Source organism: Gouania willdenowi, chromosome 18 (genome assembly GCF_900634775.1).
Source record: "Gouania willdenowi chromosome 18, fGouWil2.1, whole genome shotgun sequence".
Lineage (NCBI taxonomy): Eukaryota > Metazoa > Chordata > Actinopteri > Blenniiformes > Gobiesocidae > Gouania > Gouania willdenowi.
Window position 1 is genome coordinate 4,241,897 of NC_041061.1, and position 24,084 is coordinate 4,265,980.

The 24,084-nt window shown below is 37.6% G+C and overlaps 1 protein-coding gene across 2 annotated transcripts in view; it reads left to right on the forward strand.

The window, feature by feature from the left end:
• htr2cl1 (5-hydroxytryptamine (serotonin) receptor 2C, G protein-coupled-like 1) overlaps window positions 1–24,084 on the forward strand; it is a 99,661-nt gene that overhangs the window by 25,562 nt on the left and 50,015 nt on the right. For both annotated transcript variants that reach the window (XM_028474742.1, XM_028474743.1), the window contains exon 2: window positions 21,651–21,710. The gene's annotated coding sequence lies outside the window, so the exon portion shown is untranslated. The remainder of the gene's footprint in view (window positions 1–21,650; window positions 21,711–24,084) is intronic.

Sequence of the window (24,084 nt, forward strand, 5' to 3'; positions counted from 1 at the left end):
TTTTGCCAATTTAACCACATTCACTGCCCATTTGTGGAAAAGTTTCTTTAAGAAAGGTTTTTATTTCTTCCTTATTGTGATTTGTTGGGTTTCTCTCACAAGAAAAGCAAGGCAGTGATTCACTGGAAACCATTTTTTCTTCTGGTTTGTTTCCCGTGATATGATGTCATTATTCGGGTGTTTCCCGGGTCACACGAGTCCTCATCTGCTGTATCTATCTGCCTATAAAAGCAAGAAAGTTCTGTATGCGTGTGTGTGTGTGTGTGTGTAATGTGGAGCGAATATCTCCCTGGCGCGGTGTTTGTTCCACCTGAAACTTTGTCATGGGCTTCCACATAATAATAGTGTGTGCATCTGTTATTTTGGAGTCATTTGCTGTTGTGAAATGTCATTTTAATTTTAAGAGTACGGCTCCCTCTCGGTATTGAGCGCGGTGCTTCCGGTTCCGGGTCACCGGTTCGTGACGTCACTGTGTTGCAGTTAAAAATGTTTTTGTTCTGCTAAAAGTTATTTAAGTTAATATTTCATGGTTATTTAAAATTATTCCCATGATCCCAAGCTTCCTTTAAATCGCAGGTCACGAAGTCCACTTCCTCCTCCGTCTCCATGACTGTCCCATGCTATCGTTAGCGTCTGAAACACGGGAGCTCTCTGAATAGATCATTTGAAACCGTCAGCCACTGATGAGTCTTTTACCGGCAAGTTTCCCATTGTTTAAACCATATAATTGTCCGTGTAATTGTTGACTAACGCGCTATTTCACTATAGTTGGTATTGACATAAACCCGTAAAATACTTCATCTGGAAAACTGCAGATTCTCTGTGGTGCCGTGCATGGAAGCTAAGCTCTGACCACTCGGTTCAAAGGTAAACAATGATTTTTGTTTAAATAAAAAAACAGCTGAATAGTAGATAATACTTGAATTTACTTACTCACTCATGTAGTTTGGAGCTTTACGTTTTGTTTTGAGCAGTTTTGTTTCTTTTCTGATTGGCACGCACACACACACACACACACACACACACACGCGCACACACACACACACGCACAAAGGTATTTATAATAAAAATATACTAAATGAGTAAAATAAAACAAAAAAACTAAACAAATATTTATACAAAAAGTACACAAAACGACAACAGAAATGCACAAAAATATACAAAAAGGTTCCCAAAAAAAACACAAAATGATGCCAAAAACATACATTACAGAAAAATACACCAAACAACAACAAAAACATGAAAATGACTCGAAATACACAAAACTAAATATTTATACAAAAAAATACACAAAATGACAACAGAAATGCACAAAACTACACCAAAAAAGATACAAAAATACACAAAATGACTCCAGAATCACACTGCAATGGCAACAAAAAACAATAATTATACAAAAATACACATAATGATCCAAAAAACATACATTACAGAAAAATAAACCAAACGAAAAAAAAACACATAAAAATAAGCATAAAAAACAAAACACAATTTCCATAAAATGAAACCAGTGAAATCACACACATTTTATAAACCCCTTTATAACACTACAGAGTACAGAGTATGTACACCTCTTTGTACATACAACCTTCAAACACATACACATTTGGCCATAGTTGACAACTCTACTTAAGCTCCTCCCACTGTATGAATACATATTTCCAACGAGGACTGTACTAGTTATTTAAATTCTGCAAAGCGACTTCATTGTCCAAACGTTCCCTCTACTTGTGCGTCGTTATGGTGACGTTCTTCCTCCACGGGTTGAAAAACCAGCTAAAGTTTGGTTTTAATGAGACGAGTCTGGCGTCTTGTCATGTGAGCTTTTTTATTTCTGTCCAATTAGAGCAGCTGGTGGAAGTTCAGCCTTTAAATGAGGAGAATGTGTCATCATGACCACACGACGTCAGGTGAACCGACCAACGTAGACACACATCGAGGTGTAGACATGGTCCCACGGATAGATCTATGGTCATACGTACCTAAAGGAAATGCATTAGAAATGCTTTACTTATTCATTTAAAAATGATAAATATAAAATAACTCAATTTATTTTGCATTTTTAAAATGCAAAATTAACTAAAATATACAGAATGAGAACACAATAAAGTACATAAAAATGAAAAATACGTGTAAATGACGACGAAAAACACTCAAAACAACAAAAAATACACGAAAATGAGTAAAAATCTACAAAACGACAACGGAAACACACACACACACAAAAAATACAATAAATGAGGACCAACAAAATGAAGAACAAACAGAAATAACATAACTACTTAAAAAATTCAATTAACAACAACAAAAATAAAATAACTCATACAAATGACAGCAAAAACACAGAAATTAAAAAGTAAATGCATGAAACAATAATACATAAAAATCTACAAAATTAACAAAAATAAACCAAATGAAAACATAAACGCACAAAGAACAAAATGTACTAAATTACAAGGAAATCGCACAAAGTGACTCTAAAACCACACACACACACACACACACACACACATATATATATATATATATACAGAAAACGCAGAATAATGACAAAAATCTACAAAAACAACAAGAATATTCAGAAATTACGTTGTTTCTTGTATTAGAGCTTGTGTTGGTCTTTATTCTAAATGCTGACATGAGTGTTGATCACGTGACCCTCAGATCAGATGAAATCACATGTTTTGTGGCCCTGCTGTGATAAAAGTAGTGCATTAAATCCAATAATACATTCCTTCCTGTGTCTGCTCACAACAGTCCTTGGGGGAGACCAAACATTTCATCCCCAACTAAAGAATAATTGCCATGTTTTCCCGATCAGATAAAACACTCCTCTTTGCGTAAACAGCACTTTTTGTTGTTTTATTATTAACATTAACAGAACACTTTCCTCGGGCACAAATGTCCTTTTTTTTAAAAAAAAAAAAGTCTAAATGATGCGAGGCCAACGCTCACACACCATCAGCTCATTAGGGATACTACGCTAGCATCGCTGTCACACTGAGGTTAGTGGAGAGAGCGCTGATGAAAGGCACTAGAACACCCTGTAGACTCTCACTAAGCAGTAAACAGCAACGTTAAAGGTTTTTTCAGTGCTGGAGGTTAGACTGGATTACTGTTGGAGAGCTACAGTCCTCCAAAAACTCTTGCTTTTGGAAATGTTGGACTTTAATAAGCTACGGATTAAAAAAAAAAAAAAAGAAGCTAACGATGCTACTCATGCACTCTTTAAACTTTCATGGAGTTCAACAGGAGCAGAGAGAGGGCAAACAGAAAGGTTGGACGTGTTAGTAGGAAAAAAGAAATGGACCTATTGTTGAATTACAGCAAGCAAATGTGACTAAAAGCAGGAGAAACACCGTACGGATGGTCTGTCTGTGGGAAAGTCAACACTGCGTGGGAAAAACAGGTGATACCAGAAAACATATAATCATTAAATGCAAAATTAACCAATAATATACAGAAAGAAAACAAAAACAAACAGAAACATCTAAAGTACACTAAAATAAAATATGTATATGATGACAAAAACACACAAATACAAAATTATTATAAAAATAAAAAAGATCAACAAAATCACATCAGAAACTCACCAAACAAGGAAATAAAAACAAAACAAAAAGACAACTATTTAAAATAAGAATAAAACAAAAACAGCTAGAATATGCAAAAATAAAATAAAATTCACAAATGACAACAAAACACAAATAAAAAAAAATAAAAAAACAAATATCTAAAGAAATACAGAAACTAATAATACACAAAAATACCAAATTTACAAAATGGCAACAAAAATACTCAAAACCACAAAAATAAAAGGGTTCAAAGTGTCAATATTGGAACAGTTGCTATGAACTTTGAACAATTAGTAAAAACTGGCAAATAATGAGCACAACAAATTGTATAAACAAATAAATTGGCAAAAAATAAGCATTCAATATGGTGGAAAGAGGTTAAAAGTGACAATTATGGATCAACATATGTGACATTAGGTGGAAAAAGGACATGAAAGGGTTTAAAAGTGCCAAAAATTTAAAAAATGTACAGAAAAGGCATTGAAATTTAAAAGAAAAGTGGCAGAAATGGGAGTAATGTAGCAAAAATGAATTAAAATGAGCAAAAATATGGCAAAAAGTTACAAAAATAGGTTAAAATATGGCAAGTTCTTCCAGTGTCTCGTGACCCGAAATGGGGTCCTGAATCCAAGGTTGAGAACCCCTCGTCTAAATGACTCTAACGACACTTCTGGTTTTAATACAAAGTTGAGAAAAGATGGACATAGAGAAGAAGATACAATGTAATTCCTCCTCGAACAGTAGCTGCAGCCATCTGTGAGTAAAACTGTGAGCTGTCGTTGGCTGATGAAAGTGCGTGTCCAGGCCTCCTCATTGTGCATGCTGTGTGTGTGTCTGTCGTCCCTCACAGCGCCTGCAATGTGGAGGCTGAGGCAGGCGGAGACCACTTCCTGTCACACCGACCAATCACAGCGCTGGAAAATAATAACACAACTGTTGCACAAAGATTCATTAGATGTTCTTTTTATCCTCTGGACTCAAAGAATAAAAAGCTTTGTCATCAACACAATGACACGACGCACTACGGCAGATACGGGCAACTGGCAGTCCCAATGTTAACGCACAAAATAACTCCAAAAACACACAAATGACAGAAAAATATACAAAACAACAACAAAAACACACAAAATAAAACAACAAATGTGCACAAGAACTGTACAAAAACTGTACAAAACGCTAATCATGAGGACAAAAAATACAAAATGATTCCAAAGATACACAAAATGACTTCAAAAACACAGAAATGACAGAAAAATATACAAAACAACAACAAAAATACACAAAATAACAAAGATATACAAAGCCAATGGCAAAAATGCACATTCTTTACAACAACAAAAATATACAAATACAAAACAAGAACGGAAATGCACAAAAAAAACACAAATGCAAGAAAAACTTACATAACAATATTCACAAGAACAAATACACAAAATGATAATAAAAATACACAAATAACAGAAAAATGTACAAAACCGCATCGCTTGTGTACAGGTAGGCACGGAAGTCAAGCTAGTCCAACCCCTTCATCTGTTAGTAGCTGTTACAACTGACAGCTTCCATCCCCTAATCATTTAATCATCCAGCTGCTTCCCATTGGTTACAGTTGGTCTCAGCGCTGCATTTAAATCACAACAACACGCCTACTTCCGCACGCTTTGTCTGCAAATGCCTCGCAACCCCAGCCCCTCCCCCTATGTCTAATTAAACACTGTCTTTTGTTGCTATCTAAACATCTGTGCTTCTGTTCCAGGGGGTCTTGCTGACCGCTCTCTCTGCTCATGCCTCTCCATGTAGCCCATGGAAAAGTGAAAGGGAGCTCCCTTCGCTTCGGGCTTTCCACGCAGCTGCTGGAAAGGGCAGAGAAGTCCCAGAACAGAGCCTTACCGCCAAATCCAAAACACATGCTAAATAATCCTGACTGAAGTACAAAAAAAAAACATACAATTTGTTCAAAAAGACAACAAAAATACACAACAAAACAACTCAAATACACAAAATAACTAATATATATATATATATATATACAAAACAACAAAAAGTAAAAAATGACTCAAAAAACACGCAAATTGGCAAAAAATGACAACAAATATGCACAAAACGACTCAATAACACACAAAAACAAAACAGGGACTGGTGGCTACACGCTAACCTAACCCAAACATGTAGAACTGAGGGTTACATGTCTGGGACTGGTGCCTACGTCATAAGCTAATAAACATGTGGGACTTGACGCTAGGTGCTAAGCTAACTGAAACATGTAGGACTAGTGGCTACGTGATAAGCTAACTAACATGTGGTACTTGACGCTAGGTGCTAAGCTAACTGAAACATGCAGGACTGGTGGCCATCCACTTCCATCCTCTCTCTCTCTTTAATTCAGTTTCTGAAAAATAGCATCACTTTTAATAAACACAACAAACTACTGAAGATTAGCAAAAATGCTAAAGTTTCATGCACGTCATTGACTACACTTCTGGGTGGATACTTACCAAATTGGGCGTTTTCTATCTTTGGTTCCACTCGCACGGTCATTCCAGTGCATTAGCTGTATGCTAATTAGCTTAGCATGGGGCCAGCTACGGAGTGTGAGGCGCTAATTAGCTCGCGGCTAATGACGTTGGCACCAGTGGAGACTAGAGTGGAGACTAAAGTTGTTTCAGAGGAAATGTAGGATGTACAGTATGTGTAACACTGAGTTTATGCTGTGGAATTAGCATTAGAAAGAAAAACCCAGAGAGCAGTTAGAGGTAAAACGTCCTCCATAATTCACTGTAGATTTGTATAGAAAAGGAAAAGCCTGGAAACATAAAGTCATTGAGGAGCTGGACTCACTGCTAGAGGAAACCCTGCTGTTAGCAGCTCAGAAACTGGTTTTAATGGGACATTTGATGAACAAAGCTTTTCAGTCCTAATGATGTCACTGGCAGTGGATAATGTTTGTTTTAGATTGAATTCATGCATCACAGGAGGACAAATGTATCATTACAGTAGTTTGACATCATAGTGATTAAATGATACTGCACGTAGAGTCACAGATACAACACGGTTGAAGAAGTCTTTTTTTTCAGTATTTTCTTAGAAATTTTTGTTTTTGGAATCATTTTTGTTTATTACTGTTGTGATTTTCTATATTTTACTCCCATTTTCATTGTTTTTGTTCCTGTTTTGTGAGTTTTTAAGAGTCATTTTGTGTACTTAAGTTGGTATTTTGGCAGGTCATTTCTGTGTTGTTTTGTATGTTTTTCAGTTATTTTATTTTATTTTTCTTTATTTTTTCTATTTTTCTATAAAATTGTACATTGTAGATTTTTGTTGTTTTTTGTTTTTGGAAACATTTTGTTCATTTCTGTTTATTTGTTTTTGTTCTTGTTTTTGGAGTCATTTTGTTGTTTGTCATTATATGGGGTCATTTTTTGTGTTGTTTTGTATGTTTTTCAGTTACTTTTGTTTGTTTGTTTTTTTCCTTTTTTTCTATAAATTTAGTTTTCTGTTTTTGTTGTTGGAATCATTTTATCTATTTTTTTGTTATTTTGTGTATTTTTCTCAGTTATTCTTGTTTACATTTTTTGCCATTTGATGATGACATGACATTTGTGTCTTTTTGTTGTTGTTTTGTCAATATTTCTCTAAATGTGTGTGTTTTTCTCGTCATTCTGTGTATTTTTGCTCATGTTTGATGGAAATGTTCTCCAACAAAAGTCAAAAGATGTTATTTTACCTCCTTCGCTGTTTGAACTTTCCTCCTCAGTATCACATTAGTGCTTCCCTTGTGTAAATAGTGCGGCTGATTGACAGATTTTATAGAGAAATCTGGTCTGGCAGCAAGTTTAAATCAATAGTGCGAGTTGTAAAAATACTTTCTGTAGAATAAATTAAGTCTTAAAGGGGACATATTATGAAAAATCCACTTTTGTAGTTTATTTGATCACATATGAGGTAACTTGAGTGTCCACCGGCACACAAAATGTAAAATAAAATCATCCAGTTGTTTGTTTGTGGTCTGTGTAAGTCTTACAACACAGAGAAAATTGCTCTGTTTTAGTTTTTTAAGTTTGTGATGTCACAAGCTAAATCGAGAAAGAAAATCCCCTCCCCTCCGCTCTTAAATATCCATGTGTTTTACTGTAATGCATCAGTTTTTTGGCTGAAAACAATAACAACAGTGTGTGGATAGCAAAAATAAAATGGCTTTGGTGATCACTGATCCCCTTGTAAAACAGCGAGGCAGTCAAGTCCGCGACTATAGACACGCCCACTCATGAATATGCAAAGGTGGGCCGTTAAACAGCCCAATTTTAGAACTGCTCAGAAAATGACTTTTCAGAGGGCTAAAGCTCTAGAAAACATGCGAGTTTGGGAAAATAAACCTCAAATACTATGTTTTTGGGGTTCTTAGAACAAATGGAGATGGGTGAAAAATAGCATAAAATGTCCCCTTTTAATCAAAGCTAAAAGAAATCCGTTTATGTCTTTGATGCAGGATGTTGCAACACGTTATGAATCAGTCGCATGATAAGAGAGCGAGTAAATATGAAGAGAAAAGCATCACAGTCATCTGTGCTTGAGGCCCGGCCCACGGAAACACACACACACACACGTCAAACAAACATGCACGCACACATGCAAAGTTTAGTTGGTGCCATGTAGGTATTTGCTTTTTGGGAGGTGAACTCCGTCATGTTGAGTTCATTTACTTCATTTTTTTTGTGCAAGATTTGACGTCTGGCGGTTTCCTAAAGTCGCTACGCATAGAGCTGCCAGTTTTTTTATGGAAAGTTGCGTGTTTATGTGTGATGTCATCACAAAACATTTTCATGAGGGTTTAGTTCATTTGCATTTCAGCACGTGAACTTTGTCAGGTTGCGTTTTTTTTACGTCATATTGTATAGATTTGACATTTCCGTCTCTTTTACCACTTGTTTGCAATGGAAAATTACGCAATGTCCCAAAACATGCATGTGGGGGTTATTCTCTTTTGTTTCTGGAAGGGATTTATGTATTTTCTGTCTGTTTTTTGCAGTTACGGAGAATTAGCGCCTCTACCGGTAATAGGAGTCCTCATTGCGTCAGATGGTTCGCTTTTGCATGTGGGGAGCCTGGAAACCTGGGTATGTTGAGTCCATGATAATAGTCCTCGCTGTTTCTATTACCTGATCTAGAAATTTCCTTGATTCCATTTCCGTCTTTTTGACCACTTGTTTACGATGAAAAATTGCGCAATGTCCCAAATCATGCATGTGAGTATTCTTCTGTGTCCTACTGCAATTTCTGGTTCATTTTATTTTTTCAATTTTAAAAAAATATCAACAATTTCCATTTTTGTTTCTGGAAGTGAATTCTGTGTTTCCACTCTGAACCAGCGCCTCTACTGGTCATTTGAGTCCTCATTGCGTCCGATTATTCAGTTTTGCATGCGGGGAGTCCGGAACCCTGGTAGTTTGAGTCCTGACTAATAGGAAGTAGGTAATGAGACCAAGAATCTGTGAGTCATGATTCAGTACAAAGATTCAGTAATTAATAACACCATTTAAATATGTGAGGAACAGACTTGATTCTATCGCTAAATATTAGCTTTAGCTGTTAGGATTTTTACATGCCAAGCTATTGATAGAGACAAGACTAAACCCTTTTCCTGTCAAGAGATTTCCTCATGGACTCAAAAAAGAACTAAAAACACAACAGACTCTTGCCAGTGGTAAAAGATGTGTGATCGTTGACCTATTGAGTTTGTTGTGGTTTCCATAATAATGATACAAGATGCTCCAATGATAAAGGCAAACAAATCGCTGAAGGGGAAATGTTTTTTTTCCCAGATTTTCAGCCAACACGTCTGACCTTCCAGCTACACACAATGTTTCTCTGACCTCATTTCTTTGCTTTAAAACCTTTTTACTGATAAAATATGTTAAACTTTTATGTTCCTGCAGAGGAAGATTAGTTTCATGCTGAACACGTTGAATACCTGATGTGTTCATATCAAGGTCTTTAACTGCCTGTAGCACTTCTTTGATACGTTTTATGCTGCCTACCTTTTTTTCCAACTGTTTTTTGCTCTAAAAATCAAAACCCATGCAGTAAAAAAAACATGTTTCCAGAATGAATCCCACTTGTTTTTTTTTTTTTGTTTGTTTTTTTTTGACGTAGGCATGCTGAAGAAATCTTGTTTGAAACAAAAGGTAAATTGCCTCAAACTTGTTGAGTTAAGTCCATCCCACTGTCACTTCAACTTCTTTGTGGATCTTGATTTTTTATTATTTTTGTGGTAAATCTCCTTTGTCAAGGAAACATCAGGAGTGAGCACAATGGGATTGACACCCTTTGTAAATGTACAAAAGCTCATGAATTGCAAAAGGAGTTGTGTTTGTATTCTATCAGTGTTGCAGGAATCGTTCTTTCCTTTTGCATCCTCTGGATATTTCTTCCTAAAGGTTTGTTTCCTTGCCAGGTTTAAATCAATAGATAAACTGGCTTGTTTTCAAAGAAAAACAGCCAAAAAAAATTCTCTAGAAATTACTTTATGCATCTAACTCGATCACGCTTTACAGCGATGATGATGATGATGATGATGACGATCAAGGAGAGAGATTTTAACTGTGACTCAGACAGAAGAATGCGGCCGATCCTCAGTCACACTGCAATAATCTGATCAATGATCTGATCAAATCAACCTGTTGCATTGTTTATCAATGAAGGCGTTTCAAATTAAAAGTGAACTTCATCATTTTCCCGAGATTCAATGACATTTTATGGGAAAACTCCAGGTTCCATGATTTCTAAACAGCCCAAAAAAATGACATCACCGCCTCCTTTCCTTCAACCCGCCTTCATTCACACACTTACACACGGTGGGCGTGTCAGGCGCCTGGACCGGAGAATACGCGTAGGAGAGAAGCGCGTATCTAGGGGTGTCCTGATCTGACATCGATAGCTGAAATTTATGTAACCAATTGGTTAAATATAAATGGGTCAGTTTTTCTCATACCTTCTAGTATCGGCCAATACGCAAGGCTGCAATATCGGTATTATATCGGAAATGAAAAAGTTGTATCGGGACATCCCTACGTGTAACTGCAGGTGCGCAAAAAAACGCTTAAGTCCAGACGGGAGACTAGACCCCTTAGTTCCTAAAATCAAGGAAAAAGGGTAAAAATATCTTTCAATCAATCAATCAATGTTTATTTATAAAAAAAAAAGTGCTTTTTATACAAAGAAATGCAGCTCAAAGTGCTTTTACATAGTTTAAAACACACCCACCCAGTACAAACCCTGCCCACCACACACAGACACACAAGTTCATAAGTCAGCGATTTCTGAAATAAAAGGACACTAAAGGTCTGTACGTTAAAATGAGGAATTACCTGATAATTGTCTACTATTGAGTACAAGTCACATAAGGGTGTTTTTTTGTTGACTCTGAGGCATTTTGTGTAGGGTCAGTCTTTTCATTTATGTGCTGAGTTCAAGTCCCTTTAGGGCATTTGGTTTTGGTTTTGTGTTAGGTCTTGTTCGGTTCTAGACCAGATGTGTTTTATGCTTGAATCATGTCAGGTTTGTTGTTAGCGTGTATGTGCCGAGTCCCTGATGGCCTCCCTGTACTACTTAAGGAGTCTGTGAACACTGAGTGAGTGAGAGCAGGATTGTCTTCAACTTGCACTCGTGTCTGCGTTCCAGTTTCTTGAGTCAGTCGTAAGGTAGTTTTGTTTAATGCAAGCATTCTTAACCTTGGTCAGCACCCCATTTGGGGTCGCCAGATGCCTTCAAGATACTAAGAATATTTATTGAACCACTTGAGCCCAATTTTGCTTATTTTTACCCATTTTCTGTAACTACACCAAATATGCCATATTGACTGAGGATTTGTGTACTTGCTATTAGTGAGTACTGATATTGATGTTATACCACGCTCCAGCATCGCAAGAAGTTATCTGAGCCACATGTTCTCAACCACAGCCGTGGACTAGTTCACGCCGCCAACATCGCTCTTTTTTCCCCCAACTTCATTTCGGACATTAACTACTGAATCCGTGTACCCTTCGTTCAAACAGTGTGGTTATTTTGTTTTACTGATTTAAAACCAAAACAGAAAAACTAAAAACCAGATAAGCTGCTTTTTTCTGTTTTTTTTTTTTTTTTTAAACATGTTCTGTTTGTGTGATGAGGAAATTAGAGCGCCAGCTGAAGTCCACTCCACATGGTTTCCCTCCCCAGGTCCTGGACCAGGTCTTCACACACAATAGAACTGTTTAAAATATATTTCAGCAGTTTCCTGTTCCTGTTTTCATTCAGTCTGTGGATGCTCATAAAAAGCTGCTCACGTTTATGTTTTGTTTCGCGGCGTTACGGTCCAAATAGTATCCAAATAAACTGGTTACTGACTATCGACTGTGAGGCTGGTGTGAGGAACAATTAATGTTAGAACTTTTACCATTTGACACTTTGTAAAAACAATTACAGCTTGTTTGAGGGCAGTAAAATGTTTATTTTGCACGTTATAAATACAACTAACAGCAGCCGTCAACACACACAGAAGTTGATCACAAGAAACGAGGAGCACCAATAGATTAATTACACCACCTCTGGTTCCATATATCATGTGCGTGTTTTACATAATATCCATTTTTTGGTTTTGATTTATTTATGTATTAATAACATTTCAATTCACCAGTTCATCAGTAATGTGACTTATGTTCGGTAAAGTTGGCAGATATTCACAGATTCAGACTTCCAGCATCAATAACTCATTAACGAAACGTCATCGACACACATATTTGCCTCTGCCATGCTACAAGATCATTTTTTATCAAACGCTGCAGAGTAAAAGTCCGTCTGTCGGTCGTTCTGTGTGGTGAGATTAGAACATGAAGCTCTCATCCTAGTTTCCCCATAAACATTTAAATGTCACACAAACAGAACCAGATTTAATTTTAAAACAGAAAAACGCTGCTTGTTTGGTTTTTTCTGTTTTCCTGTTTCTGGATTTAAATTAATAAAACAAAACACAAAAAAAAATATCAGTTTTTTCTATTTTTTAATTTGGTTTTGAAACTAAATACCCAAAGAACGAAGGGTACATGGATTCTACTGACGTTTATTTTTCACCAGCAAACTTCCTCAACAATAAATCAAATCCATTTGATCGTGGCTACACTTACAACAATGCGTCAGAACCAATACGGCCATCCATTCTGGGAGCGTCGCCCCCTGAACCAGTAACTTAAATCCCCTTCCTCCCTCATTCTGATGCATGGTGTGAACTGATTGTGACGTTTTTCGTCTTTCTTGTGTGTTTCCGCTTCTTGTTTTACACAAAAAATCAGACTAGTTGGCGCCTGACCTTTAACACGTCTCTACAACTTCCAATGATCCCGGATCTGTTGGGAAATTACATCTCAACCTCCCGGCTGTGTTTTGTAATTTGATGTGTTAAAGTGCATGTAACATTATCCTTCTTCTCACCTCTCGCCTTGCCCTCCGATCCGTCTACTTTTAGCCAAGAGCGTCCATCGATCGGACAGTATAGAAAGTGTAAAAGTTAGCGTCAAGTCTTTAGGCTCCAAGAAGAAGTCGGAGACGGTCTGAGCTGTTTGTTCCTTTGGGAAATTATTGTGACTTTTTGGATCTTTTAGCTTTTGGATTAACTTTTGCCTCAGAGTGATGTATCAGCAAAACAAGAGAAGGATCGAAGGCTCGTCTATGATTGTTTTTTAGCCTTTATTTAGTCAGGAGAACCACAGTGAGATTATTAATGTCTTTTACAAGTGTGCCTTGGCAGCAGTACATAAATAACTTTACAGTGTCAAAATAAAAGGAAGATTTTCTTAAAACACTGTCCATGGAAAACAATAGAAAGTACAGTCAGAGCTTATGAAAGCCATCATATAGTTAGAAATAAATTTGCTAAAACAAGATGTTTTCAGGTGTTGTTTTGGTTCCTATGTGGATTAATAAGTGTTTATGCCATGCATATATGTTTATATCTTAATTCCAATTAGTTAATTTTGTCTTTTTTCTTTTTGAATAATATGTTAAGGTTTCATTTTTTCATTTTTTCAGAAAATCCACTTTGATGTCCTGACATGGCTTTGATGTTTCCTTGACCTCCACGGGTTAATTCCACCAAGTTCATTTTGTCTTCTTTCTTTTTGAATTATATGTTAAGGTTTCATTTATTCAGAAAGTGTTTTTCCAAGAAATGTACTTTGATCTCCTGACATGTTTCGACTGTCAACTGCCAGCCTTCTTCAGAGGCGTCTGCCAATCCCTTTGATGTGTCCTTGACTTCCGTGGGTCAATTTCTGCATTTTAATTTTTACTTCTTTTTGAATAATATATTAAGGTTTCATTTATTCAGAAAAGGATTATTCCAGGAAATTCACTTTGATCTCCTGATGTCAGGAGATCAAAGTAAGTTTCCTTGAAAAGAATGTGGTCTGAACAAATGAAACCTTAACATATTTTTATATCTTGTACGACTTCCCGAATTTGATAAGGACGGAATTTTACGAGCCTTGCATTGCCGTGGTTTCTTTAAGTGTCTTTGCTGCACGTTTCATACGAGATGCTTTCACGATACTCTTGTGTTCACTGCACTGCGTCTCTCTGTGAGAGGCAGATATTTCTCAGTCACACACACACACACACACAGAGTGTCATTGATATGCCTGCTGCACCGTTGTATTTATGACACACGTCATATCGTTTGCCTGTCAGGGACATTTTTTTGTGCAGTAGAAGCACATTTTTCTCCCTCAGCCTGTTTTCCGTTCTGTCTCCTTCATTTAATTTGAAAAGCCTAATGAGAAACAAACAGGTTGGAGAAAGAACACCTTCACTCTCTTCCTCCATCGTTCATGTTTGCTCACCTTTTCTAACTCCTCTGCTTCTCTCTACCACAGCACAGTTTGTTTTCAAAGCCTAAATTTCTGAACGGGCCTTTTTGTCTTTACAGAATATTATTTTGTTAACAAAGATTTTCTGGTTTTTTGATTTAATGGTTTTTGTCTCATAATGGACATTTTTGTCTGTACAGACATTTTGAGACTTACAGTAACTGCTATTTTTCTTTGTAACAGACGGTTTAACTGATATTTTTGTCATAATGGACATATTTTGCCCTAAAGAACATTTTGGTTGTATTTTATTGTGATATTTTGCTGCAATAGACGGGTATAAAAACCTCTACATCTACTAGACTCTTCACATCCCCCACCTTTGACTTTTAGCTTCTCCTTTAGCATTGTTCTCTATCTCCTCCCTCTACTTCATCCTTTGAATACTGATTCACACACACAGACGGTGCGTGGGGTCTTCCCGGAGGAAGGATTAAAACACACACTGACTATAGTACACACACACACACACACTGACAACACACAAGACATATGCCAGAGCCGGAAAAGCCTCCGCCTCCAAACGCACGCATACACGACTTACTTCAGCATTGATAAATTGTGACAGTGTAATTTTCCTTATCGGTAATCTGCTGGATTCAAACATTTCCTCCTGTAAGAGAGCGAAGATATGAAGATGTTGGAGAGCACACAAATAGATGCACATATTTCATACCAATGCGCACAAATATCTGCATTTATATTATCTGGAATCTTGTGCTTTTTTTTGTGTCTCTCTTTTCAGAGACGTTATATTAATATGGAAAACAGATTGAAACGTGGTGGCCTCAAGAACCACATGAGGTAAAATAAAGAGAAGGTGATGCAAACATATGGGGCGCCCATTGTAAAGCATGCTAAAATAAACTGCTACAAACCACATTTAAAAAATGTAAAATTTTATTTTATTTTTTTTAACTTTTGACCAGATTTACAGCAATATTTGTGAAATGTGTGACATTTACTTTTTTCATAAACATATGTCAATGTTAAATCTAAATGTTAAATATTAAATCTAAATCTAAAAGTTAGATTCTGGTGGTTAGTGTGAAGCTTAGGTATAATGGTGGTGGCTGTGGGCAGAGGGAAGGAGTGAGTGGTATTACCTAAAACTGGTATTTAGGATCAACGTGTCTAAGGTTAAGCCCAGTACGAGTTTTATCCTACATCCCAAGTCACGCCAGTGCATCGTAGACCAATGTATGTGCAAGAACCACTACTGCAAACCCAAGCGCCGCCCCGGGCCCAAGAATGCAGCCAGGTCAGCAGATAGAGTGGGGGCCAAGGAGCCCTGGGCCACCTCCCCACGACTGAGCAGCCCCCCAGACGCCCCGGAGAGCCCAGGCCGAGAGGCAGCCACAGCCCCCCACGTACACACCCGAGAAAGCCCCAATGAGCCCAGGACCCAGCGCACCCCGCCACCGACCCCAGCCCCCAACCCTCAACCCCAAGGCCCCTCGCGTACGCACACCCGTCCACCCACCCCCACCCTCTAGCACCCAACCCCCGAGGGGAGGGCCCAGAGAGCCCCTGCTTGAGATCTCAGCAGAGGAGGAATCATTGTAAAAGTCAGGCCCCCCCTTAGGGTCCCACCCAGACCATCTTACCGGTATGCGGCACGCACAGCCCCTAGGAGGCAGGGCCGCAAACCCCCGCCCCACAGGGCACCGCCAAAACCGGCAACCCCCAAAGGCGAGCCCCCGGATAGAGCCCCCCCACCCCAGCCCACAAACCAGCTGCCATCCAGCAGGACCGCAAAGCCCCAGATAGTGCAAGGACAGCAGCCCAGGCCCCGCCGCCCACCGGACAGCACAAGCCAAGGGGCAACACCCCCACTGGCGCACGACCGACCGACCGACCGACCAACGGCCTCCACTACGAGAAGGCGGCACACCAACAGCACACACCTGGTGTGGTATAGCAGCCCCCAGCCAAGGGCACCCGGACCTAATCTAAATGTTAATCTAAATCTAAATGTTAAATCTAAATCTAAATGTTAAATTTAAATCTAAATGTTAATCTAAATCTAAATGTTAAATCTAAATCTAAATGTTAAATTTAAATCTAAATGTTAATCTAAATCTAAATGTTAAATCTAAATCTAAATGTTAAATTTAAATCTAAATGTTAATCTAAATCTAAATGTTAAATCTAAATCTAAATGTCATGGGTAAAACTATTTAGCTAATATGCAATTTCACCGGAAGAACCAAAATAAAAGCTCCTTGCTGCAAATTAGCGCTATCCTCGGAGTGGTGTTATAATTTAACAAGTAGCATTTAGATTTAGATTGAATCATATTGAAATGTAACATTTAGATTTTTTGACATATTTTTACTAGAAAAAAAATATCACAAATTTCACAAATATTGCTGTAAATGTGGTCAAAAGTAACATGAGAAAAAGTCACATGGGCCTACGTTTTTTTAACGTGTTTTGTTGCTAAATGTTGCAAAAAGTTGCTGTTTATTTTAGTTTACAGTCAGCGTCCCATAGAAAATGAGTGTTGGGTAAATTCAAAGCAGAAACTATCCATCAAAGCGGATATACAGAATATCTCAGTTTATTTGGTTTTATTTGCTGGATAATAAACCAGATTTAGGAGTGAAAACTGCAGCGATGAAGCAATAAACCGCAGAAGAGACGCTTCGCCGTAGAAAACGAGGTTTTCCTCATGTCGTCAAGCTTCTTATTGGGTTTTTTTATGGGGAAAGAAGAAGATGCAGAAACTCTCTGGAACAATTAGATGAAAATGTTCACGGTGAGATCTGACGATGAGAAAGATTTAAGGAGCTTAAATGTGAGCAAAAGGCAACAAGAAGAAAGACTGAAAGATTTAGGATGGAACCGGGAGGATTTGAAAGAGATATCGACTTCTCAAGTCAGAGGATTGATGTAAAAAATATGAAAAAAACAAGGAATGTATGATGGATGATGTCACACTGGGTTCATATAATGTAACTTTCAACTGAGGAAGAAATCTACAACAAATATCTAAGAAAAGAAGAGAGTCAGACATTTACCGTATTTGTTTTTTTTTTTTGTGACATCATTTTATTTATTTATTTGTTTATTTATTTATTTATTCAGTTTATTTCCGACAAAGTTACATTCACTTTTTTTTTTTACATTTTTTTTTTTTTTTTTTTTTGTACTTGGCGAAAAAGGAGACGAGAGAAGCAGTTTGCTTAATGGAAGTTTATGTCATGACAACCTGTTTTTTTTCTTATACTTTTATGATTTAACAGAATATATGTTGTAAGAGTCATTTGGTAGGAACTGACTTTTTTGCTGTATGGTACATTTTTATCGCATGGGACGATTTTGTCGTACCGTATGGTATGTTTTTTTTGTATTAGAAGTTTATGTCGTATCAAACCATTTTTGTCATCAAACGTTTTTGCTGTGTGATGTGGAGGTTTTTTTTTTGTATTGGACATGGTTTTCATTACAGATGTTTTTGTCATATCAAACATTTTTGTCGTATCTGACATTTTTGTCGTATTGCAAGTTTTTGTCGTAACGAATATTTTTGTCATATCAGACATTTTTGTCGTATCTGACATTTTTGTCGTATTGCAAGTTTTTGTCGTAACGAATATTTTTGTCGTAACGAATATTTTTGTCATATCAGACATTTTTGTCGTATTGCAAGTTTTTGTCGTAACGGATATTTTTGTCATGACGGATATTTTTGTCATATCAGGCATTTTTGTCCTATCGGACATTTTTGTCGTATTGCAAGTTTTTGTCGTAACGGATGTTTTTGTCATATGAGATATTTTTGTCGTAACGAATATTTTTGTCATATCAGGCATTTTTGTCGTATCTGACATTTTTGTCGTATTGCAAGTTTTTGTCGTAACGAATATTTTTGTCGTAACGAATATTTTTGTCATATCAGACATTTTTGTCGTATTGCAAGTTTTTGTCGTAACGGATATTTTTGTCATGACGGATATTTTTGTCATATCAGGCATTTTTATCGTATCTGACATTTTTGTCGTATTGCAAGTTTTTGTCGTATCGGATATTTTTGGGAAGTTGGAGGTTTTTGTCCTGTGAAATGTTTTTGTCATATTGTAGGTATTTGTCGTATGACATTTTTGCCGTATCAGACATTTTAGTCGTGTCAGACGTTTTTTTTTTGTCGTGTTAAATATTTGTTGTCAAATTGGATGTTTTGTCATATCGGACATTTAAGTCATTACAAAAGTATCTGACATTATTGTTGTATCAAACATTTATGTCATATTGCACATTTTGTCATTATAGACTTTTTCGTCAAATTGGACCTTTTTGTCATAGAGTACATTTTCGTCATTCATATTGGAAATTTTTGCCATAACAGCCATTTTTTTTTTTTTTTTTTCCATGTTTTTTTTTATCTGAACCTACAACTTGTCGTAACAGGTTTTTTTTTGGTTTTTTTGTCATAGCAGACGTTTTTCTTGTCACAATAATGTTTTTGTCGTAACATGCAATTTGTCATAATGGATATTTTTGATGTAACAGTTGTATTTACTCTTTGCAATGTATTGATGTATATTCATAATACTGAATATGTTGGTTTTTTTCTACTGTTATCTTCACTCGTGCTCTAAACATTGATTTATTTGTTCTAAGGACGACACATTAAAATGGAGAACCACGAGATATTGCATTTTTCAGACCACGTTGCTGTAAACACACACACACACGCGCACACACACGCACACACACACACACACACTGTTGCTTTACAACCATCACAGATACAATCACGGAGCTGCGTGTTTAACAAACGCCTCAATCTGTGCACTCGTCTCCTCTGCTCTTATCTCCCTCTGCCACACGCACATGCACGCACACACACACACACACACGTATCTAACGTGTATCTGAGGCTTTATTGCGTGTTCTGGTTGTGTTATTTTTTTGGAGGTAATTACTGGGGTCATTCAGCATTTTAATGGAGGAATAATAAACGTGTTAGACAACTCAGAGATACGAGCTGGGGGGGGGGACGACTAAGGGAGAGTGAGTGAGGAGGGGGTGGGGCTAATGACCTGGTAGGAAATGTCTGCTGGGCTCGGGTTGAGTGCCAATTAAAAGTGGGCTTTGGACGCTGTAGATCCTCAAGGCTCCTCAAGCAGAAGTTTCTAAGTCTCTGAGTAGAACGCTACTGGACTGAGGCTCCACGTGTTGTTGTTCCTGGAATCTGTCGAAGCCACCACTTCTCCCACTACCATGGAACACTGGGGCGTTGACCTTCCAGTTGGTCCTTCAGCCCTTGATGTGGAGACAGGACCATCCATAAGGGGGAATAAAGGGGAGAGATTTTTGATGGTCCATCCATAAAGTCTATCGTTCTATGAATCTGTGATAACCACATTTATTTATTCATCTGAATAATATCCACTGTTATCCAGGAGGTTAATTATTATTTGCAGCATAGTATATAGTCATCTTAAAGATGTAAATACTTATTTTATTCAGAAAGAAACAGGGTTAAAAGTGACGATACATGGTGGAAAAGGTGGTGAAATGGGATTTTAAAAACCACAGGAATTGGTTAAAAGTTGCAAATTAGAGTGGCCAAAAAGAGCACAGATTAAAAGTGGAATAATGTGTCAACATCTGTGATATTAGGTGGAAAAGTGGTGGAAATGGTTTATATGTGCTGAAATTGTCTTGAAAGTGGAAAAAATGTGCAGAAAAGCCATTGAAATTGGATGGAAAATTGGCAGAAATGGGAGTAATGTAGCAAAAATACATTAAAAAGAACAGAAATATGGAATGAAAAAGTGATAAAAAAAAAAAAAAAAGGTTAAAATATGGAAGAGGGTAAAAATAAGCAAAAATTGGCTCAAATTGTTCAGAAATGATCTTTTAGTTTGTTCAAAGTATCCCATCCCATTGGGGTCGCCAGATGGGGTCCTGACCCCAACTTTGTGAACCCCTGGTCTAATGACAGCTTTAGCAAGGCTAACAAACAGCTAGGAGTCAAATCTCGCGCTAATTCCCACGTGATCTCAACGCGTGCTTGCTTCTGCTTATAAATGTGAAATTATTGACAATAGTAACTCCTTTAACTGTTTTAAACATGTTTGGTACAATTTTAATCAGTTTATTAGAGAAAAACAATGAAACCGAAACAAAACTTAAATGTGTAAACAGTGTAATAATAATTTGATTTTGATACTTAAACCCAATTTTCACTGGATGCTTATGTGGTCCGTGTGTTTCAGTCCAGAACCCTCCACAACAGATACACAGACCTTCTACAACGCATAAATTCAGCAAAAATAAGCTTGTGCAGGACAGGAAGTAGTGTACAGACACTGAATAAAATGTCCGATTTATTTTCAAAATAAAATATGCCGTGTTTAAGACGGATCATATCTATTTTCCGACCTTCTTGCTCCTTTTCAGGGTGGCGGGGGTCTGCTGGTGCCTATCTCCAGCTTTCTTCAGGCTCTGGGGGGCGGGGCTACACCCTGGACAGGGCGGCAGTGGATCGTATTTCACTTAAAAATATTGATCATATTTATGATTGGATCATCGTAATCTCCACAAAAGCAGAAGATTTACAGGAATAGGACGGAGTGGATTTAATACAGCTCATCGACACGTGACGATTTGATCACGATTTATAAATGTTAAAGCATTGATTATTTTTCATAATAACTAAATGACAGGAACACGACCGCTGCTCGCGAAACAAAAGTTAAAGCTGCGCATGTCGCCCGGACACCCGAAGGAACGGACCAGGTGAAGGACGCGATGGAGGCAGCTAACTGTTTAGCTACTCACCTACAGTATATCCCACTTCCACTTTGGCAGATAATAAAATCAATAGATTGGATGTTCTATCTTTGTTTCACTTCCTCAAGTTTAGATGTACGCTTATAATCTACACTGTCATTATCTGTAAAATATGCAGTTTTCTTCACTATATTAAGAAAATATGTCATGATGATAGCGTAAATCTATACTTGTCCTTTATTTCCTGACACGCTGTAAGTTTCGCATGCCGTCGATTTGTGAGTTGGACCTTGTGTGAAGGTTCTTTGTGTTGTGATATTAACAGTGAAAGAATAATGAAGAAAGAAGATGAGAAACAAGGACCGAAAAGACAAAAAAACAACATCGATGGATTTCTCTTTGTTTGCCTAATGCTGACGTTTGTTCACGTTTTCAGAGTGAAAAGAAGCAGTCATTGATCATCTGATGATCCAGCTTCAGCACCAACATCCAGTGGGTGAGTCCAGCTCAGAAAAAAACACACTTAAAAAGCTCCTCAGATTCAGTTTTTTTATCCACACCTCCGCGTTATCCCACCGTGGCCTTCTCACTGCTGCGTTCTCTCACTGAACACCAGCATTCGGCACCATCTGTCTCCAAAAAGCTAAACGCCCACATGAGAGACACACACACACACACACACACACCCCTAGCTAATTATCAGCCTCCAACATTCAACTCAACGTTGGATTGTCCCACACTCTCCATTTCCTTCTCACTTTTGCTCTTTTCCACTTTATGGAAAGTTACAAATTGCTTTCCACTTACTTTGCTAATTAGCTCAGCGCTCACAACCCGTGCTAGCTAACGCGACTGTCTTTGGTGTTTCAGCGGTGAAGCTTCACTTTGTTTTTCTTCCCTGATATTAACCCAATCACGTCTAAAACTCCACCTAATGCTCGGTCGTCCTTTGATGCTTCTTTTTGATGCTAACTTTTAGGATAATGAGGCTACATTTCAGCTCTTTTGTGAGCAGGAGTGGTTTGTTACAAACATAAAAGACTTTAGGATAACCCTAAGTCAGACATGGGCAACTGGCAGCCCGTGGGCCACATGTGGCCCTCAGTCTATTTTTTTGTGGCCCCTAAAGCAAATCCCCCAAACTTGTAAAATCAAGAAGTTGGAAATGAAGACCAGCATAATACACAAAATAACTCCCAAAACACACAAATTGGCAGCATGTACACAAAAACACACCAAAAATACACAAAATGACTCATGTTTTGTCCGTTTTTAGTCATTTTCTTGGCGTCATTATGTGTATTTTTGTGATATTTTGTGTTCTTGTTGTAATTTTGTGTATTTGTCTGTCATTTTCTGCGTTTTTGTTGTTGTGTTCTGTAATTTCATGTCATTTTGTGTAATTTTGTTAACAGTTTGTGTGTCTTTGGAGTTTTTTGTAATGTGTTGTTGTTTTGTGTGTAATTGAGGTAGTTAAACAAGGTCTGATGTGGTTCACTGACACCTAGTGACTGACGTTTACGTGCTATGCATGTCAGCACAATGAAAAGTGTTTTTTTGTATTGCCGAATCAATTTTTTCTTACACCCTAGTATAATTCCAAGTTTCCCAAGATGCATTTGGAACCTACAAGGACAAAAACCTGAATCACACTGAGGCTAAATATCTGTTGATTCTCCACCTTTGAAAGTTCTGAGAACATTTTGAGTGAGAAAGTGACCAAGTAGAATATCAACATGTGCTCATTTCATCCATAAAACTCATGTAAACACCTTTACTGCCCACATTTCTGAGATTATCGGAAACCCTTCATTGTGCTACTAACTTCAAAACAAAAGCCTTATTTACTAAAGTGTTTACAAACCAATGGAAGACGAGAAGAGATGCTTTTGTTTTGAAAGGACCATCATATTATTCCACTAGCAATGCATCATGGGGCGGTTGAGTATGACTAGTGTGCCCACCATGCATCCAGGTATTTCTCATGTACTCGATCTTTTCATACTATCTACATATTCATTTTGTCATCAAATTTAGTATGAGTAGTAAACGTTAGTGTGACATTTGAAACACTACACTTGTTGCAATTTTTAGTAAGTTCTGAGAGGCTCTTTCTGGTGTTGGTGGAGACTATTCTCCTCAGCAGCGTTGGACTGGGAAACTGAAATAATAAAATCAATAAAAATTTGTGTGAAATTAGACTCTTTTTGGTCTTTCAAACGACTCCAAAAACACACAAGACAACATTACTGACTTTTCTCACCTGTGTGACACCAGGTGAGAACTTCAACACCTTGAATTGCTTTTTGAAAAGCACAAATATAAAAGATAGGACACACAAACAGGTTTTGTTTTTGCTGTTTTGTTGGTTTTCTAGCTATTTTTAAGGTGAGACATCTTCACAACTTGTCAAAATGGTATCTTCATGTGGTGATGAGACATGGTGTCCTTTGTCCATCTGGCTTTGATGACTTGTACTCGTTAGACACAAACACACACTCTCACAGTGAGGAACAGAGAAAGGTCATGTCTCTTCAGTTAATTAGTCTATCTTGCAGTTGGTTCCTTGCCTCTTCTCCGTGTCCGTCCCGCTCCCTCGCTCTCCTTCTTACGTTTGCATCACCACAACAGGAAGTGTGTTTGTTCCCTGCTTTACCTTTAACTCCCCTCTTGATTCTTAGCAGTAAATACCTCACAGTACAAGTTCCTGAACTCAACTTTGTCCATTTTATCAGCGCAATGGAAGCTAGCTTGCGAGCCTTAAAGTCGGAACCAAACCATGGATACAAACAGTGCTACTCGATGTTGGCACATGTATATTTTCATCCCAGTCTTTATGTCAAGTGGAGCACACGAGGATCTTGATTGTG